This window comes from Panthera pardus, unplaced genomic scaffold, assembly GCF_024362965.1.
Source record: "Panthera pardus isolate Hobbes unplaced genomic scaffold, ASM2436296v1 HiC_scaffold_27, whole genome shotgun sequence".
Classification (NCBI taxonomy): Eukaryota; Metazoa; Chordata; class Mammalia; order Carnivora; family Felidae; genus Panthera; species Panthera pardus.
Window position 1 is genome coordinate 57232674 of NW_026526843.1, and position 6614 is coordinate 57239287.

Here is a 6614-nt window from a genome sequence, read left to right on the forward strand (position 1 = left end):
ACATAAGATTAATGGGAGACAAGAGAGGAGGTGCAAATAGAATTATACATGTTTTACACATGTAAAACTTGAAATACAAGATGACAGACTTCTGAATAAGGGGGCATATTGTTCTCTGAGTCAAGAATAGACTAAATTAGTAACTGGAATTTTCTTTCTTTCTTCTTTCTTTCTTTCTCTCTTTCTAGAAATAATAACAAAGTTTTCTCAGCGTGGGTTTCATAGAAATTCCTTTGATATACTTTCTTTTTTTTATTAGTTTACAATTTTTTTAATGTTTATTTTTGAGACACAGAGTGAGACGGAGCACGAGGGGGGAGGGGCAGAGAGAGAGAAAGGGAGACCCAGAATCTGAAGCAGGCGCCAGGCTCTGAGCTGTCAGCACAGAGCCCCACACGGGATGGAGAAAATGATGGCAATTAACAAACATTGCTCATAATCATTCTATTTCCTTTTAATGATTATTTATCTTATTTGACAACTCTATGTGTACAGAGATGAAAACTAAATTAATCAAAGAATCTAATATAGTATATTGTGTCATATAGGTATTCAGCATAATTTGTGCTTATGAACTACCTAACAGTGAGTCAATAATTGCCATAAGTGGCTGATAGTGATATCACTCATTGATTTATTCATTAACCTGACAGTGAAGTGTAGGATAAATAGAAAAGGCTACATTTATCCATTCATTTATCTCTTAGACATAACTAGAAAATAAATTCTTAGTGACACAAGTTATACAGAAAGGGTTAAAATGTTATCTAGTTTAAAAGTATGTATATTCAGTAGTGCTAATGCACAAAATGGTTTATCTAATAAAACTAACTAAAGATGGCTGTGACTCCTCCCTTATCTCATCATGTGTATGGTTCTAAAATTTGTGATTGTTCTTTGTTTAGAGAAAAGCTATAGATGTCTCCCATGATAAAAATCCTTTATACTTCAATATTTTACAGTTTTTTTCAAAGTAATTTCATATCCATTATTTAACTTGATCCTCACAATAATGCTATAAAATAGGTAGAACATATATCACAGTGCACTGAATGCTCTGGGGCACCAGAGCAAACTCACAGGGATACCATGGGATAATTTTAATTTTCAAGGGAAACAGTAATATTCAACACTGAGGTAATTTACAGTGTCAACATTTAATATCAATACATTATTTTTGATGATCATATCATTAGAAGTTGGGTTTATGGCAATTGTGATAAAAAAGCAAGTACTGTATGAAATTTAATGTGGGTGGTGGTGTAAAATCTAATTCCAGGGCTTAAGAAATTGTAATAGTCAGACTCATTTTACTAGCAAGCAATTCTTGTTGTATACAAATGAAATATAAATGTTGGTTTTTATTTCCATTCATGCATATTGTTTTTTTAAAGGTTTATGTATTTATTTTTGAGAAAGAGAGAAAGGAGGTGGGACACAAGAGAGAGAGAATCCTAAGCAGGTTCTGCACTGTCAACACACAGCTGGCTGCAGGGTTTGAACTCATGAACCACAAGATCATAACCTGAACCAAAATCAATAGTTGGATACTTAACAGACTGAGCCACACAGGTTCTCATTTGTATGCTGTTTTCCCCCCAAAATCCTAAGTTATTAGGGTATATAGTATGTTGCTTAGACCTAATTACTTCGTAAACAGGAATGTTAGATGTTTCTGTAGGTCTAAGAGTACCATGACAAAATTACTAACACACTGAGGTGCCATGAACTGAGAAAGTTTGGGAAACTCCATTATTAATGAAGGACTTTTCTCAGAATCACAGATGAAACTAGGACATCGTTATGACTTTGTGAAAGTGAAGCACAGGGTGCTGGAGGGTAAGCCCGGGTTAAACAACAGACACAAGACATTGAAACAGAGAAATCTGTTCCTCATAAGTCCTGGAGAAAGTACATGGCACAACTCAAGGGACAGAGAGATCGGTGCAGGGTACAGACAAAAAAAAAGGGCAAGACCTGGGGAACATGTTTTTATTAGAGTCTGTGGGTGGACTGTTTTGGGTTTCCTGGGCTAGAGCAGATTGGTCAGTTCATACTAAAAAGTGGAGCTTTATTAAGCCCAATTAAGGTCTTATCTAGGGCATAAAAGCACTGGAGGTTGAAGATACTTGATGACAAGTGTTGGCAAAGTCATTTCAGGAACTCACATTTGCTTGTGACTCTGTGGGCTGCTCTCTAGGTCATGCACTTATATGATGTGGCTAGTGTCGATTTAAAGTCCTTGAATCCTTCAGGCTGCTTGGTCTAACAAAATGGAGACTGAGGTAGCAATACCATGGAATAGGTTAACTAAACTATCGACAGTCCTTATATTTTGATTACACGCTAATATTCCTGCCTCTATATTACGCTGGCTCTCCTTTGTCCACACATGATGACATCTTGTTTTTATTCTATTTTCCATCACTCACTAAGATGTCAGGTGTCTGCTTTTGCAGTTTTCATTAATGTATTAGAGACTGATAAAGATAGAGATAGTCCATAAATGATGCAAAGATGAAAAATAGGTGCATTTATGTGCATGTATATTGTTTTGCTTAGTGTATTAAAGCTACTTAGAATATAAAAATAGAATAGGTCTCCACCTAAAAGCAGCTTCTCAGCTTCTTCTAGAACCCCTGTCAGGTTAAGCTTACTCATTTTCACTCCAGCCTTCACCATGTCCATCATGGTGACCCAGAGGTCTTACAGAGTGCCCATTTTCAGCCCCCAGGCTTTCAGAAGCCACTCATACATGAGCATGCCTGGTTCCTGCATCAACTCCATGACCTTATCACAGTTGGGCAGTAGAAGCAACTTCAGGGGTAGCCTGGATGCCATCATGAATTATTTTCAGGGGATATGGCAGGGCTGGAAGTATGGAAAACATCACAGCTATCTCAGGGAACCAAAGGCTGCTGAGCCCCCTTAAGCTGGAAGTGGGCCCCAACATCCAGGCTGTGCACACCTAGGAGAAGGAGCAGATCAAGACCCTGGACAAGTTTTCCTACTTTGTTGACAAGATGTGGCAGCTGGAGTAGCAGAAAAACATTCTGGAAACCAAGTATAGCCTCCTTAAGCAGCAAGAAACAGCTCAGAACAATATTAACAATATGTTTGAAAGCTACATCAACAACCTTTGGTGGCAGCTGGATACACAGCCAGGAGAAGCTGAAGCTGGAGGTTGAGCTTGACAACATGCAAGGGCTGGTGGAGAACTTCAAGAATAAGTAGGAGAAGGAGATCAAAGAGTATGAAGACATAGAGAATGACTTTGTCCTCACCAAGAAGGATGTAGACAAAGCTTACATGAATAAGGTAGAGCTGGAATCCTGCCTGGGAGGGCCGACCAAGGAGATCAGCTTCTTTAGACAGCTTTATGAAAAGGAGATCTGTGAGCTGCAGTCCCAGATCTTGGACATGTTCATATTACTGTACATGGACAGCAGCTGCTCCTTGGACCTGGACAGTATCATCACTGGGATCAAGCACCAGTAAAAGGAGATTGCCAACCACAGCTAGGTTGAGGCTGAGACCATGTACCAGATCTAATATGAGGAGCTGCAGACATTGACGGGGGAGAATGGGTATGACCTCTGTCACAGGAAGATGGAGATTTCCGAGATGAACTGGAACATCCATCTGCTGACTCCAGGCTGATATTGAGGGCCTCCAAGGCCAGAGGTCTTCCATGGAGGTCACCATCACTGATGCTGATCATCGTGGGGAGCTAGCCATTAAGGACACCAATGCCAAGCTAGAGAAGCTGGAGGCCTCCCTGCAGTGAGTCAAGCAAGACATAGCATCACAGCTGTGCTAGCACCAGGTGTTCATGAGCATCAGGCTGGTCCTGTACATCAAGATTGACATATACCACAAATTTGTGGAGTTTAGGGAAAGCCAGCTGGCATCTAAAATGCAGAAAATAAGTGTTGATACTAAGACCACCACTACTCAGGCTGAGCTTGGCCTTTGGGAGCCTCACAAGCCCTGGACTCAACTATGGCCTGAGCTCCTTCCAGTTCAGCTTCAGCTCTGGTGGGGGCTCCAGTTCCTTCAGCCATTTCAGTTCCTCCAGGGCTGTGGTTGTGAAGAAGATCAAAACTCATGATGGGAAGCTGGTGTCCAAATTGTTTGATATCCTGACAAAGTGAACAACTACAGTGGTCTCCCAGCCTCTCTATTTCTGTGGCTGACATAGAGCCTTTGGGGGAAGCATTTGTGCAAGGGAATGTCAGGAACAGGAGACTTGCCTGAGGCTCTACCCCAGTCCTCAGCCTACCCTTGTGGGGAGTCTACTGCCCTGGGTTCTCCCTCTTGCCCATGCCTCCAAATAAAAACCAATTCAAGTGTCTTTTCCCAAATAAAGTCACAGATGGCTCTTCCAATCCCTTCCCCCATCAAAGTAATAGAATAAGCACAAAGTACAAAAGTTCAATAACTTTCTTATATTTTGGTAACAAAACAAGGACAGTTTCAGGAGTGGTGGTAAGAACACAAAGAATTCTATAAGCAGTTGCACACAGACCTCAAGACTTGATGATTTAGTACCATCAGTGTTAAAAAAAACATTAAATTAAATGAAATAACATGACATTTTATGCTTCCTTGCAGGAATGTCTTTGTCTTAAGTGAAGATACACTAAAATTTATTCTACAGAAAACACACAACAAAATTTAGTTGATTTCTTTCAAAACCAATATTAATGAAATAATGAATCAATGAATTCTTTATCATTGCTTAGATCAAATTAATGTGTTCACTGAAGTTTTGTTTTTTCAACTGATTTTTGGTATCTCTAAGAACAGACTCTGTAATTTGACATCATTATATTCCAATGAAATATTTTCCTCCAGATAGAAGTATTTCAATAAATTGCCATCTAAAATAAAATTCAAGGAAGCTGACCAATCATTTCATGACCAAATGTGACATAAAAGAAAAAAATATGTTTTAAGAGAGAAACTAATATTATCTATTTTAACTTGGGCTTTCACAGGTCTGTTTATTGCATTTTTAGTTTCTAAAAATCCAATAATTAAACCATCAGTTCATTTGACATATGCTCTCATCCCCCAGGTGGGCTTTTTTCTGCTGGTAACTCTAAGATAGATAGAACCAAACACAACTAACTCCAAATAATCTGAAAAAGCATTGCAAAATAAACTTGAAAGATCCCTTCCAGGTTCATTTCGCTAACACCAGTCTATAATTGACAGTTGTTTAGTACGATATTCTACTAATACTGTGATTGTTAACTACAGGAATGAACGTTAAAAATGGTGGTCATTAACACACCTGAAATGTTTAATTTTAACCTTCACAAAGTCATGACCTTCATTTCCTTCCATCGAGAGTGAAGAATTCAATATTTTACTATTGTTTTTTTTCTCCCTATAGCCCAAGCTACCATGACTGATGACTGACAAGCCTACAAGTATTCACTTTTATATAACTTTTATAGTTGTACCAGTACACTGTAATTTAGGACTTTCTAAACATTTAAATACAAAATTTTATAGCTTAAGCACCACCAGGCCATGGAAACTCCACAGTAATCTGGCAAAACAGTTGTTAGAAGTAAAGGAAATTAAAAAAAAAAAAGAAGTAAAGGAAATTCTCAATGAAATGAGCACTACAGTATATTCTTAATATGTGTTTTCAAATGTGTACAAATCTTTGTGGATTGATTGTTCATTTGATGAAATCCTTCACATGTTGATTTTTCATTTGACTAAATTTTTTAGATGCTGTGTGGGAGAATTTACTCTGTGCTAATATAGAGTTTTGAAAGATTAAAAAAAGCAGCATGATTCAACATAAACAATTTTCATAGAGCTTACTGGGAATGACTAATGGGATAAAATGAGGCTAAACCACATAGGCTTTTGTCATTTGGTGCTGCCATAAACAGTACTAGTCACAATAAAAACTAAGTGTTATTTCATTGTATAAAATAGAATTTAGATGCTAAATGCTTAACTTTTGCATTATTCACAAAACACTTGGATTTAGCTCTTCTTTGGAGGATAATCAGACTTACAATGGAGATACTGATTTTAATGGTTGACTTTGGAGGCAATTCACTTTAAATGGAATCTAGATTTAGGAAAAAGACAATAGACATTATTACTATTTTAAAATTTATGGATGTAGTCACCAAAACTCAAGCTTTTTTGTTTTTTCTAAAATCTATATCATACATAAAGTTAATAATTGTAAAAGAAAACAATGCAAGTCATGTGTGGTGAATCATTATGTTTGAGATTACGTTTTAGTTATTTATTTTTAATGGTTATTTTAATTTTGAGAGAGAGAGAGAGAGAAAGAGACAGAGTGCAAGTGGGGGAGGGGCAGAGAGAGGGGAGACACAGCCTGAAGCAGGCTTAAATTCACAGGGCTCAGATTCACAAATACGAGATCATGACCAGAGCTGAAGTCGGATGCTTAACTAACTGAGCCACCCGGGCGCCCCTGAGATTCCATTTTAAAATATAGCTAGGTCAGTGTATTTACCTGTTTCTTCTAATGGTTCTAATCATAACATTGGAATTTTAGCATTTAGAAGCATACTGCTTCCAAATAATAAATAAATTAATTAATAAATAAATAA

At 37.6% G+C, this 6614-nt stretch overlaps 1 pseudogene; it reads left to right on the forward strand.

Annotated features, from left to right (window-relative positions):
- The first annotated feature begins 2671 nt into the window (after window positions 1–2671).
- LOC109255065 (keratin, type II cytoskeletal 8-like) lies at window positions 2672–4154 on the forward strand (annotated as a pseudogene).
- The last annotated feature ends 2460 nt before the right edge of the window (window positions 4155–6614 follow it).